This window comes from Megascapheus bottae, chromosome 20 (assembly GCF_031878675.1).
Source record: "Megascapheus bottae isolate mThoBot1 chromosome 20, mThoBot2.hap1, whole genome shotgun sequence".
In the NCBI taxonomy this organism is placed as follows: domain Eukaryota; kingdom Metazoa; phylum Chordata; class Mammalia; order Rodentia; family Geomyidae; genus Megascapheus; species Megascapheus bottae.
The window spans coordinates 1423701-1438687 of NC_143528.1; the positions used below are offsets into that span (position 1 = coordinate 1423701).

The 14987-nt window shown below is 45.6% G+C and overlaps 1 protein-coding gene across 2 annotated transcripts in view; it reads left to right on the forward strand.

Moving 5' to 3' along the window:
- Positions 1-14987, forward strand: part of Ank1 (ankyrin 1) — a 219466-nt gene that overhangs the window by 55223 nt on the left and 149256 nt on the right. The window lies entirely within an intron of this gene.

Consider the following 14987-nt stretch of genomic DNA (forward strand, 5'->3'; position numbering starts at 1 on the left):
ACACTAGAGTCCCCAGCCTTCCTCACAGGTATAATCATGTGACTAGTTCCGGCCAATGAACTGTATACCAAGTAGAGTGAGTGATGTACATTGTTTCTGGCATGGTCATAAATCCATCTGCACCACTCTCCTCACATTTGCCTCTGCAGGGAAACATCACAGATAACAGTGCCACTCCAAGAGTCCACTTGCAGGACAGCTACCTATAAAGCCAATGGGCTTGCATGACTCTGTGACATGAGCATGAAGTGAACTCCTGTAGCAAGCCACTGGGATGTGGAAAGTCCTTGGTTGAATAATCCTAGGTGTATTAATTACCTTGCCAATTTTTCCTCTTGGTTCTGTTCTCTGAATCTCGGTTTCTTTCCTGTCTGGTGGGAAGGTCACATGATTTGGCTTTCTTGCTGGCCTCGTAATCTTGTGTGTAAAAACCCAGTGGGAGATGGATGATGAAGCTTCAGTGTTACTGCAGAGGGCTGTGGAAGGCAGTGGTGGAACTGGGCTATCTAGCTTCTCAGTTCACATGATATGGCAGGCTCAGTGGGTCATGAGGGTAGGACCCCTCCTTAGGAAGGCTTGGCTTAGACCATCCGAGGTGAGTGGGTGAGATGGGGAGAGGGACCTGTGAGGAGAACTTCTGGCAGCCTCGGTTACAGAGAGCGAAGAGCCTGTGGCTAGAGACAGCTGGTCCCACTTCTCCAGTTGCATACAGAATCCATGGATCAGACAAGGATCGATTCCTAGGATCAATTCTCTGCAGGCTGGTAAGAGACTCAGTGTGTTGGGGGGACTGGCCACTGTCCAGGCCTACACAAAAATCTTGCATTGTAAGCAGTAATTAAGAAGTGATTTGCCCTTGGCCTCTGTTCTGGGACAGCTGCCAGCCCTGTGAGCTATCAGAGCTGCCTGCCTTCAGGAGCAGCTCAGACAGGGACAGGTGACTGCTGCACGTGCCACAGCCCATGTGGGCCTGGCAGATCTCTGTACTGGCTACAGACTGGTTCTTCTGGTGCTCCTTCTGTGCCTGATCACTGTTGGAAAAGGCCTCCTGGGACATAAAGGGTGGTTTTAAGCAGCTGGGTCAGCATATTCCTGGGGAAGGTCTCTAGGGGGCAGAAGCAGGAAGCCTGGCCTATTTTGTCTTTTGTCCTTGTGAAGTGGTCTTGTCTGTCCAATCATAGACCCTAGTGCATTGTGCTAACATAGGCAGCCTCTGTCCTCGTAGACTTTCCTGTCCAGCTAAGGGTTATACTGCTTTAACTTGAGAAGCCTCCAGATCTATAGGTGATAGACAGTGAGTGTCTTCTGAAGCCTTCCATCTTGTAGGGAAAAGGATGGAGATAAATTTGGAAAGAAGGTGGGGGAGAGGGAGGTAGAAGAAAGCAGGGATTTGGGTGACCCCAACATCTAAACATTCTGTGCATGTCTGGATAATGTATGTACCAACACATACTTTTTTGTGGAAGCTTAAAATCATTTTGAAGTGTTTAAGAAAGTAGTAGGAGGAGAAGAAGAAAAACAGATGGAGAAGAACAGAAAGACACGTTTCCTTTTGCCTTTACTCACTGTCAGAAAATTTTGTTGGAGGCCATAATTTATGTTCATCTATGTAAATGAGCTGCTTTCCTGGAGTTAATAATTTCTTCTGTCCCTACTAACAGTGGGTGAAAAAGCCGGAAGGGAGTGACTCACTGTTTCACAGCTCAGGCTCCACATCCCAGGCCCTCCTCCTGAGGCAAGTAGTACAGCTGTTCCACAGCCTTTTAGGGGATAGGAGCCCAGCCTGGAGGCTACTGAAGACAGAAAGGAGAGAAGAAAGGGAGGAAGACCCACCAGGTGACCACTTTGGAATCACTCATCTTTGATAAGATTGTTTGCCCTGTTGCTTTGGGAGATGAAGGACAATTTTCAAAATGAACATGGGCAGTAAGCTGGGCAGGAGACCTTTTCCCATTCCCGTGGCTCTAGGGTGGCTGCAGATGTTGTCTCTGGCCCTAGATGACCATCAGGTCCAGGAAGTTCACACCAGAGGGCAGCTTCTTCAGTCTCCTCCACCTCACTTCATGCTGATGGACCAAGAGATAGCATCTTACACAGTCTAAAGCAGAGCTGTGCGTTTTAATTAAAAAAAAACAAAAACAAAAACAGCAGCACCTTTTAAGAGCTGATTGCACTTCACAAAGTTCTTAGAGACTACCTACACTCACATCTCTTTGGAAACCATGTTCAGAAGACTCAGTGACATGTCTAAGGCTGTATTACAAATATGACCTCAATAAAGGTCGTATTTGGTTCCATGTCCTGCATGTGGCATATGTGATATGTGTTGCCTGGGTAACTGGAATGGAGGCAGTGGTGATGGAGGTGGGAGAGGATTCATCTCAAACTAGCCAGGCAGATATGAGCCTTTGCCCATCTATATTTTGAGCTGGATTTACTTCTGTACTCACATTTGGGCCATCTAAAATAAACTGGACAAATGAACCAGAATGTAGCCATGGATATATGGACATTCCTGCAGAGGTACCGAAGTTTGCCAGGTCAGGTCAAAGATAGGCCCTTTAACTCCAAAAGGCCAATCATCACACTAATTTCCATAAATGTTTACAGTTGTTACATGCCATTTTTTAAAGGCAAGGGGCAGCTATAGCCTCCTTGGCATCCCTAGGTAATAAATGTGTAATTTACTGACAAGGTGTCGGGGTCTTTCGTCCCCGGTCCCTCTTGATCAGCAGGAGGGATAGGGAGAACACTCCCCAACTAGGACAAGCTGAGAGAGGAGAGGGCCCACTGACCGCCCGCACCCAGTCCTCCCTCGCCGGGGGACAATCAGACGCGTCAGGGAGCTCTGTCAAGGCAGGAACTCTAATCCCCCTCTTGAGGAAGTCCCTCCAGCTAATATTGAGTGCCAGAGCCTATCAGCACAAAGGTGGGCAGGACAGGGAGGTCACGTGTTTACCCTCACTATAGGTCTCAGCAGAGAGTGATAAAGCAATAACACATTCGTAACTAATGGTAATCAAGTTTCAGCAGAAAGTTATTGACAATACGGATGATATAGCTCAAAGTTAGACATGGCGTTACTTGGCTCCCAGCAACAAGGGATTTATACAAACCCTTCCTGATCTACTGCTCTGATTTCTAGTCTGCACCACATATTGGGCTAACAGGTCTCATCATTTAAAACCTGTTGTAAATTTGTTCTAAAAATCACATCCTTGGAATTTGTAGAGATCTACTCACTGGTGCTCTGGGATATGGGGACACATTAATGTCTGCTTGTATTTCTCATGGTGTTTTTCTTGAGTCTTATCATCATTGTCACATAGTCCCCAGAAATCCCAGGGATTGCCTTTCACACTGCATGGAATCTTCTGATTGCTTATAGCTGCACTAGCTGCATCACCACGGTGTGCTTGCTCTGTCTTGGACATGTAGGTGGAGCATAGCATAAGGGAACTCACTTTGAACACATGCTCAGATTGGGAACCTGTGGCTCACATCTGTACTCCTACATATTTAGGAAGCTAAGATCTGAGGATCATGGTTTGAAGCCATCCTGGGCAGGAAAACTTGTGAGACTTATTTCTAATGAATCATCAAAAAGCCAGAAGTAGAGCTATGGCTCAAGTGGTAGAGCACTAATCTTGAGAGAGAGAAAAAAAGCCAAGCAAAAGCACAAACCCTGAGTTTAAGCCCTAGTACTGGCACAATACATACACATGAGTAAGTGCTATTTTACTCAAATGATAGATGCCCTCTGAAATTTTAGCTTCAGAGAAGACAACAGGCCCCTATCCTGCATCTTTCTTCCCATGTATGGCCCTAGTACCCCCAAATACATCTTTAACTACTTGCTCAGCTCTTCAGGTGGCTGTGCCACATCTGGGTATTCCATGAGAATTCATACAAACTCACTATGATCAGATCGCGCACAGCAGGCGATCACCATTTTACGGAGGAGTCTGCTCATGAAGGGGAAAAGTAGTTTGACAGCCCTGCTCAACTGAAAACCACAGCGCTAGCAAGAGACACTTAATAGTCCCTGTTCCTCTCTACAACCCCTGAAGCCATGAATCCCCCAGGTCCATGTCTGGCTTCCACATAGCCTACTTGTAATCAACACAGTGTTTTCTAGTTGCTAATCAGTGTGTTGACATTAGCATCTGCTCAGAGAATGGCTTTAAGCTAAAAAAGTGGCTGTCCTAGTCTCCATTCTTTATCCGGCACTGGTGACCATAGCCACAGGACCCTCAGTAGAACAAACTTAGATAGGTGTGGGGTCCCTTTTCTTTCTGTACCAGCTCCCGCTGAGGTTCCCATCAGGACTAAATTTCCCAGATTGATTCTGGATACTCGTCTGTCTCTCTGATGTTATTGCCACGGTCAGTCTAATAAGCCTACTCATAATCTCCAAGTTTCCTTGCACCTCTTTTGTTCTTGCCTGTTTGTGATTTTGGTGGTAAGGATACTTAGGCCAAATTCCATCCTCTTACCTCTTCAAGTGTGCAACAGAGAATTGCTTACTATAGGCACCGTGCTGTGCAGCAGCGCTCCGGAACAAATTCATATTGCATAACTGAGACTCTGTGCCCACTGAACAGCAGTTCTCCCTTTCGCCCTCTTTCCTGGCAACTTCCATTCTAGTCTCTGCTGCTGTGAGTTTGACTGTGTGGTTTGGGGAAGTGTTCAAATGGTTTGAGTGTGTTCTTCAAGAATTTAGTGCTAGAGGTTTGGTCCTCAACGTTGAGCTATTGAGAGATAGTGGGGTGTTTGAGAGGTGGGGGTAGTGCAATTGATTAGGCCACGGAAGCATCAAGCTCTGAAGCTTAATGCTTAATGCTGGTCTTCCAGAATTGCGGAGTTTTTACAGTGACTGGGTATAAAACAAGCAAGCCAAGGACCCTGAACTCTTGGGCCCTCCCTTGCCATGTGACCTCTTCCATTCTTCCCCCCACCATTATGATGCCATCTGCCATGAAGCTTTACTACAGGATGAAGCAAAGAGGCAACTTCTCTAAATAAATCTTTTCCTTTATGAAGCAGTCAGCCACAAGTACCTTGCCGTAACAACAGAAGTCAAAATAATGATGCACTCCAATAAATAGGATCCTGAAATCTTTGCCCTTCTGTGACTTTTTTTTTAAGTTGAGTGTTGGCAATGACTTCATACATGAAGTTGCAGTGGGTTTTTTTTAAGGTTGAGTAACATTTCCATATGTGCCACAATTTATTCATTCATTTGACAATAGACAGTCTGTTTCTGTGTGTTTGTTTCTGTGAGTAATGAAAACAAGTACAATGAACATGGGTGCCGATTCTCTTGGGAATTGTGATTTCCTTTCCTGTGGATTCATCTCCAGAAGTGGGATGGACTGATCATATAGAAATTCCATTTCTTTTGTTTTAGAGAACCTCTGTATTGTTTCAACAGCAGCGGCACTATTTCACATCCACAAATACTGCACAAACTCAATACATTTATCTCTGGGATGTTTTTTGCTAGTGTACATCCTCACAAATATAAGGTAATAGATAGGAAGGGTTACTTTCATTGCAAGTGGACTACTTGTCTCATACAAATCTTTAGTCCACATTAAAGGGAGAAAGGGGCTGGGAGGGGATTGTCTCCCCTTTATGAATCTAGGGAGCAAAGAGAAAATAAGCATTGATCAAGGGCCGTTTTCAGGTGAGCCTGTATCTATGTTATATCATGTCAGCAGTGCACATTGTCCTTGGGTAATGACATAGCTGCCAGCCACAGTTGCAGGCCCTTTCTCTGCTCTGTTCCCATTCTTCTTACTATTCAGAACCTAAGCACAGCTGGCTTAAGGTCACCCTTAAAAACCAGAGCACTTGTCTAGGATCCTGTGTTTCTCAGCACACCCTTGGTCCCCCAATGTCTGGCACCATTGTGGGCAGGGCTAGAGCCAGCTCCCGGCCTCGAGGGTGTGTAGACTCATAGCATGGATACTGCGCCATTAGGAGCTCTGGTTCTTTACTCACATGGTACCTGCTGTTGTAGAAGGATGGAAATCTTTCCTTGTTTATTTGTGTTACAAATGACTTCCTTTCTGCTCAGAAAACACAGGACTGAGGGTGTTTTCTTTTCTTTTCCCTTCATCATCATCATCTTTTTAAAATTCAGTTGTTACCAACAACAACAACAACAAAACCCTGCAGTGTCAGCAGTTTTAGGTTGCTGAGAAGGGAACTATAGCAGGAAAGGAGGTCATTTTGACAAGCAGTGTGAGTTGTCCCGGGCCTGGGGGAGCTCTAGCTGAGGTCTTTCACTGAGGCCTTGGACAGTCTTGTGATCCCTAGCGGAGCACCAGAGGAGTGTCAGCCCACATGCACAGCTGGGCTGAGTGGGGCAGATCCAGATCTGACCTCGACATTCCAGCTCCTCTCCATGCTCATCTTTCCACAGTGGACCCATGATGCTCTTGGGGTACATTGAGACTCCTGTGCGAAAAGCAAGGGCCCCTCTGTCTGGACAAACATTCACCAAGGCCAGCCCCAATCCTAGAACTAGTTTTTGGAAAGGGTGGGCCTTGGCTGTTCTTGGGCCTAGGAAACTTCTCTGAAAGGCCAGTCAGCATTGCAAACCTAGCTGACTACACGGTCTCAGTTACAAGCATTTATTCTTCTTTCAGGTTTTGTTTTTTAACTATGTAAAGTAAAAACCACTTGTTCTAACTTGGACCCTAGATGTCTCCCAAGGCTCATTGTTGAAAAACTTAGTTCCTAATCCATGGTGCTCATGAGAGGAGGTAGAGTGTTTAAGAAGTTGGGCTGCGGGGTACTGGTGGCTCATGCCTATATTCATAGCTACTCAGGAGACTGAGATCTGAGGATCATGGTTCAAAGCCAGCCCAGGCACAGAAGGTGATGAGATTCTTATCTCCAAGTAACAACCAGAAAACTGGAAGTGGTGCTGTGGCTTAAGTGGTAGAGTGTCAGCCTTGAGCTGAGGAGCTTAGGGACAGCGCTCAGGCCCAGAGTTCAAGCCCAACTACCAACCAAAAAAAAAAAAAGTGGGGCTTAGAGGGATGAAGTAGATCACTTTAAGGTGCCCTTGAAGAAGATATTAGACCCAGCCCTTTTTTTGTGTGCTCCCCAGCTACAAAGAACTGAACAGCCTTGCTCCTCTGTGTATCCCTTACTGTGTGCTGCCTCACCGTGAGCCCAAGGACCTGTGACCACTGACCACTGAAAGCTAAATAAACCTTTCCTGTTTTAAGATTGATGATCTTGGGTATGTTGTTACAGAAATGGGTAGCTAACACACCATTCTTAGTGGGAGTTCTGCAAAAAGCTAGCAGCTGGATTTGGTCTGTGGGCTGAATCTGATGATCTCTGTGAATGATATGATGATCACTCTGATGATTATCTCCTGAATCTTTTCTTCCACGGCTCTCATAAGAAGAGTGACACCCAGCGTGGGCTTGGCCTCCTGCCTGTAGATGCAGAGGCCCAGTGGTGACTCTGGAGCCCTCCAGTCTCTGAGTTACCTATTGCTTTCCAGCTGCAGACCTCTAGCCCTTGTAGCTGCGTGGCCTCTTTCTGACTACCATTGCTGTCAGTTCAGATGCTGAGATCAGGGACGCCTTTCTGAACCAAAGCTGACCATCAGCTGTGCCCTGGCTGGAAATCCTGGTCTCTTGGTGCTTCTGACAGTGGAATTGTCTAAGTAGTTGGGTATGTAGTTCCTGAAGTGAACAGTAGACAGCAGCACTGAGCTATCCTTGCTGATTTTCCTCCTCAGCAGGCCCTTGGAGGATGGTAGCCTTTATAGATTCACCATTGGACAGATAGATAAGGGATCTGAAGGGCTAGGTTCCCCATTACTTCTACCAGACTTCCCCTGACTTCTGTCTCATCTCCTCGAGGATATCGCCGTGGTAACCACTAAGTAGAGGTTTCACAGCCTATTAATTTCTTCCTGCCATTCTGCAGCCCTGTTTGAGCCACAGCCAGTTGAAATGGTAGGGAGTCTGAATAGTACAGACCCCAAAGCATCTGAATTTTCGACAACTCACATGATAGGTTTGGGACCTGGGGCCTGACCCCAGGGTAAGTTTGCAAGAATGAACCATAGCATTGCCTGCCTTGACACCAGTGACATAGCATTTGCTCAATCTTCTCAGCTGCCTGATGCTGAAAACCTGGAAAAGTCATTGAATCCAAAGTCTTGGAGTTCTTCTGCTGCGTCTGTTTCTCCTCCCACATTCTGTTGGTCTCTATGTCTGATGAAATTGTCCCTTGAATACTTTTTGGACCCTTTTCTTCTTTCCATCCTGCTGCCATGGCCTTGCAAGAGCCTTGGCACCCCCAACCCTGAACAGCCTCCCAACGGGCCACAGTCTGTAGGTGTCATGGGCTGTGGAAGTGTGCTGCACTTGAACCCCAGTGGTGCCCAGGCTAGGTGAGCGCTGGTTTTTCTCTCCTACCTCTTTTTTTTTTTTTTTTTTGCCAGTCCTGGGCTTGAGCTCAGGGCCTGAGCACTGTCCTTGGACTTTCTCAAGGCTAGAGCTCTACCACTTGAGCCTCAGCACCACTTCCGGCTTTTTTCTATGTATGTGGTACCGAGGAATCGAACCTGGGTCCTCATGCATGCTAGGCAAGCACTTTAACCACTAGGCCAAACTCCCGGCCCCTCTCTCCTACCTCTTGCTCTTCTCTGCATTGATTCACACAGTACGCTAGAGTCCTTCCCCATAGGCTTTTTTGGCCTCCATGTCTATCCTTGCTGAATCCCCTGCCTGGAGTGTTACACTCTTCAGTCTTCTCTTGGCCCCTCTTTTGAGACTTGTGCTAGTTAGTTTTCCTTTACTGTAACAGAAACCTAATACAATCAATTTATGAAGATCAAAGCCTTCTTAGCATCAGTCTATGATCAGGCATCCTTGTTACTTTTAGACTTCTGGTGATGGTGATGGTGTTTCAGCACATCATAGCAGGAATTATAAAAGAGAGGAAGAGGAAAGGCTGGAGTTCCACTGTCTTCTTCAAAGGCATACCTTAAATGGTCTGAAGATCTCCCACCAGAATCTACCACCTGCCAACATGCTATGGCCTGGAGACCAAGTCTTCAACATATGGATATTTGGGGGACTTTCAAGATTCAGACCATAGCAACTCCTTCAGGCACCCAGTTCCACCCTGTCATTTCTCTGCAGATCCTAGGAACCTGCTCATATTGCCTAGTCTGTGATGGTGGCAGCTTCCCTAGCACATGTTCTCTGGTGCCAGGGCACTGTGGTCTTTATCTTTGTACCCACATAACCCAGTACCTGGAACTCAGAGGTCTCAGTTTGTTTTGTAAATGACATGGATGGATGGGACTAGATAAGCACAACACAGACACACACACACACACACACACACACACACACACACACACGTATATGCACATGTGTGCATGCTGTCCTTTCCTCTGGCTGACTCTCATCTAACCTTCTCTCAGAACAGGAAAGGGAGATGAGCCAGTCTCAAGAAGCCATCATTCCCCTTCCCACATCCTTGTAGCAGCTACTTTCTCTGTAGCAAATCTCAGCTAAATCCCTGAGACTTCAGTTTGACTGTGTGCTGTCAATTTTGCAGATGGAGAACAGCTGCTTGGCATCTGCTGAAGCCTTGAATACAAATTCTAGACAGATTTTCTCTTTGTTAGTGGTGAAATAAAAGACACCAGAAAGGAAATGTGCTGTGAAGGCCTTATGAGTGGATCACTCTCAGCCCCTGCTGTAATCACAGAGCTCTAGAGTAGGTAGCAACCACTGAGGTTTGCTTGGGAGTAGCTAGGGAAACCCCAAGAAGCTTGGACACTTGCAGAGTCCACATAAGGACTGAACAGAAGTACCCCCGTGCCCTTGCAAGAGGGACTGAAGTATCCTAGGAGGTAACTCAGAATGGGCTCAGTTCTTTCCCTCCAGCATGCTCAGAAGACATTCTCAGACTGACATAGCCTTTCCCATCTACTCTAGGCTCAGTAAGCCTTGAAGGTCCAGGAGAGCAGCTTTTCAAGGTATGCTTTGCTTTCCATTCTTCCTCCTCTTCCTGCCTCTTTTCTCTTTTGCAGCATTGGCTAAGGAGCCCAGGGATTCACACATGCTTGTAAGCTGTCTTCTGCTCAGCTGAGAAAGGATGTAGCTGGACTTTTCTATCCCATCTTTGGTACCCTAGCCTGTTTTCTAGAGAAGGTTTCTAATAATCCTAGTTCTCGAATCTTCAGAGAATATGCCATGAGACAGGCAACATGGGTGTATGTGTCTGTTCAGATAGACAAATTACCTTTGGAGATGGCAGCAGGTGAGGTCATCCCCTGAGAATGAAAGGTAAGGTTGCTGGATTCAGCAAATAAAAATACAACCAGGTATTTCATGGGACAGACTTGTGACAGACTGTTATTTGTGCTTTATCGGAAATGTAAATTTATCAGACATTCTGTGCTTCCTTGGCAGCATAGGAGAGTGGAGAGGGTGGGCATTTTTGCTATTGTTGCATCAAGAAGAGACAGGCATTCATTCAGGAGCAGGGCACAGGGAAACTGGGCCATGGTGCCATGTCACTTATCCTGGATTTATTTTCTTGATACTTGGGCCAGCCTGGTGATAGTAGAGCAGCAAGGAGATAGGAAAAATATGGAGAGTTGATTGTTAATATTAGTGGCTTTTTTTCCTTCCATGCTGGTAAGATGGCTTGTTCTAGCCTGAAGTCTGTCATAAAGCTTCTGAGGTGGTATGTCTAGCTAAGGGGACAGCAAAGTGCCAGAGGTTGGGAGGCCCAGGGAACTCAAGCTGACTTTGGGGACATTCTCCTTTCTATGACTTTCCCATCCCAATGGACGGATATCCTTTCATTTGACTTGGGGATTTTTTTTTTCCTTACTGGGGCTTAAAATCAGGGCCTCTCACTTTCCTTTGGCTTTTCACTTTTAACTGGTGCTCTACCACTTGAGTCATGCGTCCAAAAATCCTTCTGAATTTTTTTCTGGTTATTTGGAGATAAGAGTCTCATATATTTGTCATCTAGTCTGGTTTTAAACTTCGATTCTCAATCTCAGCCTCTGAATAGCTAGAATTATATAGAGAGTCACCAGTTCCTAACCGTGGCTAATTTTATTTGCCAATCCTGGGGCTTAAACTCAGGGTCTGGGCACTGCCCTGGGGCTTTCTTAGGGCTAGTGCTCTACCATTTGAGCCATAGCACAACTTCTGGTTTGTATATGTAATATCAAGGAATTGAACCCCGGGCTTTGTGCATGCAAGGCAACACTTTACCACTAGGCCATACTCCCGGCCCTTGTGGCTGATTTTTTAAAATTGTAATTAATAGAGGGGTTACAGTTATATTCGCCAGATAAAAGGTGCATTACTTCTCACACATTGATAACCCTTCTCATGTTTTTGTCCCCATTTCCCTCTCTCCACCCCTTCCCCTCTGTGGTTAAGTTTTTTAAGCATTTATTTTTTAATTCATGTTTCTTTTTGTTCTGGATTGGGGACGTGTATAAAGTCATATGCCACTACCTCCACTCAGATAGGAAACAGGTCCACAAGCCTCATCTTCTCTCAGTATGTTGCTTCCTTGGAGTCTGACCTTCCCACCATCTACAGCCATGCAGATATGTACTCAGTCCCCAGAGTCTCCCACATGGCGTCAAATAGTACGCAGTCTTTACATCTGGCTGCTTCTCCATTGCATCTTGGGTTCATCTGCAGCTTCCTGGGCCTGCTTTATTCCTGAATCACAGTCAGTATGTGGAGGGCTACAGCTGGTTCATAGCCCATTGACATGGATCTGGGTGAAGCCCAGCTTCTCTCAATATTCATATTCAGGTTGTTGTCTCAACATAGGCTTTCATGTATCTTGAGTAAAGAAAGATGAAGGAGTTAGATTTCTGGGACCCACACCAGGTGTCTTTAGTGTTATTAGAAACTACTGACCTTGCCTCACTCAGGGAGCTGGTGGGAACCCTGGCACCACTTCCTGAGAAGTGGCAGCATCTCAGTGCTGATTGCTTTTGGTTTCACAGATGGGCAAATGAAGGAGCAAAGTCAAATGACAAGTTGAGGATTCTAAAGAAGTTACTGTCAGGTTCAAGCCAAAATCAGAGCTCATTTCTCTGGTTCTTTAGTTTATATTGTCCAATTCCCTTCACTCGTTCTCTTGTGGGAGTACACCAAGAAATACCATGGATGACGAATGTGCCCCTGAGGGTAGACTGACTTGGTAAAGATAAAGTGACCACGTGGACACAATATGCTAATGGAGTGAATCCATCTCCAAGGGTTAGGGCAGTGTGCAGTTACACCCCAGCATGTTTACTTTGCATGATGTGTTGTCTGAAACATTCTTCCATTCATCAATAGAATTCTTCTGCGAGCTGTGCACACAGAAAGACACAGAACCAATGGTCTATTTTCTGTTTGCTATTTCTTGTTCAGCTCCATCTGTATCTGTCTTTTGGGATTTGAGACTTGTCCCTGAAGGTCCGAGGCAGACAGCTCTTCTTTCATCCTTTCAAGGCTTACCATCAAGATAGCAGGAGCTGACATTCCCTAGCATCTTGGCTTTAGTGCAATTCTAGCTTTTGAACATTTCAATGAGGATTAATTGTTATTCATGCTGTCATTGTTATATAGGTCACTTTTTCTTTGGAGCAAGTTGATGGAATTTTATTATCTGTGGAAAGCAGCCATACCAGAATGGAGAATTCTTTTGATTGATGATTTTGCTTAAAAATAGTTTCCTATTTTAATAAGCCTCCTCAGGGACAAATGACCCCAGAGTGAACTACATGCTTCTCTAGTGGCTTGTGTATTTCATAGACATTTGAGGGTCTATTCTGTTTGGTCCAATAGACTTGATTTTGAAGCCAAATATATGACATATTGACCTATCCCAGTTTAATTATCTACTGTGTTTAAGGAAATAATATCTCTCTCACAGAGAGACGTAGATAGTACTGAGTAAATGCTTCCAATTGGATCCCTGTAGACTCCATGTGGATTCAGCAAATAGTTATTTATTGTTCCCCGAGTGCCAAACACAACATGCTAGATAGTTTTATTGATATTATCTGGGGAATACTGACATAAAGATAGGAGGTCTTACTTATGCAATAGAGGTGTTATGCATCCTAGGTCTGGGATGGTCAAAGGCTTGCCTAGCCTGGATTTCATCGCCAGCACCACGAAAATGTAAAGTACCAAATAAATACCCTATTAAGTCAGCTCAGGTTTAAGGGCTGTGGGTGGCATTGAGTAGTCTTTAAACAATGACTTTCCCCTGGTACACATTTTGGTAGACCAATCACACTACTGCACAATTCCAAGAATGCGGATCGTATGAGAGGTTGGATGCAGAAAGCCCAATGAGGTAAGGACTGCAGACATAGCCCCTACAGCCCCAGTTTCTGCTCCTGTGAGCAGAGAAGCAATGTTCCCCTCTGAGGCAGAGAAGAGCCCAGGGAGCACCAGTGGCTATCAAGACCAAATACTGGATTTTGTTCTAAACAACACAAGCTGGGAGCCTCAAGCCAAAGGAAGAAACCATATTTTTTCCCCTAGGAAATACCAAAATTGAGGTTTTCCTTCGGAGGAAGCTTCTGAAAACCAACTCACAGGTCTTAGAAAGTGCTTGAAAGGCTTTAATGTATATAAAGCAGCAGGTACCTATCACCTGGGCAAGGAGGTGGGGAGGAACAGCGGAGGGCTTATCAGTGTTCAGGGCATCTCACCATGGCTCAACAAGTAAGCTCATTAAGTCACACCCAAGTCTGAAGCTGGCAGAGTCGAGTCCACCTGACCCAAAAAGATTCCAAGCACACTCAGGCATGGACAGATGGCAGAGGGGCTCTATCCTCGGACTAGAGATGGGCAGATGGGGTGCTGGCACTGGCTTTGTTGGAGCCCTTCGTTGCTGGCCATTATTGGAATTGTCAGAAGCACAACCTGCTGGCTGTGCTCTGCCTGTCACACTGTAGTATCTTCAGGTGCCTTCCCCAGCTACTTACTTCAAGGAGCTTTTCAGGAGAAGCTTCAGGAAGGGAAAAGTGGACCCTTTCCCAGAGGGTCCTATGTGGGACAGGACCTATTTTGTTCCTGTGCTGAGCCCTGCCACTGCAGTATGAACTAGAACTGTCCACTTAACAGTTGTAGCCAGGTGCTACAACTTTGGTGCTGCTGTTTCAAGAATGACCAGGATTGCATTTAAGAAGCACTATGGAGGGGAAAACAGTTGTTTCCTCCTTGTTTACTGCTTACAGTCAGAGGAGCAGATCATTCTCTCTGGTGATTCCAAGACAGAAAAGTTTCTGGCTCCTTTGGAAGCAAGAGGTTGACCAGGAAGTAAAGACTAAAAACCACAGGAGTCTGTAACTGTCTTCACTGCACCACACTTTTTAGGCACTTATTAAAGTTTGGCATGTGAGGAAGGTAGAGACAGTGAAGGAGATTTCACAGGATGCTGGACCCTGAGATGCTAGACCAGAAACAGAAAGTGATTTGCCAAAATCACACAGCTAGATGCAGGGTCTAAGCAGGAAAAAGCTGGTAGGGGGCTGCCAGGAAGAAATGGTGGGATGTATAGGAGGGACTTGGGGTGGCATTCCACATCCTGTTTCCCCCTTAAACTCTGGCACATGGCCAGAGGTTATGAAACTGAACATTAAACAGAAGGTAATGTAGGGTTCATAGACAACTGCACAATGGCTTTAGCTCATTGTGTTTTTAAACTTTTATCTCCAAATGATTGTACAAGGGGTTTACATTTTCACCTGTCAATTTATGTGTACAGTATGTCTTGATCAGTCACTCCTATTACCCTCTCCTTTCCCCTTTGGCTATTCCCTCACCAGGCACATCCCACTTCCCATTTCCTTTGTCACATACATACATTGAGTAAGTATTATGGCTGTATCAGCCCACCATTCCCTGGCCCATTCCTCTACTCCCGTTAATAATTGTTCAGAGTGTTTA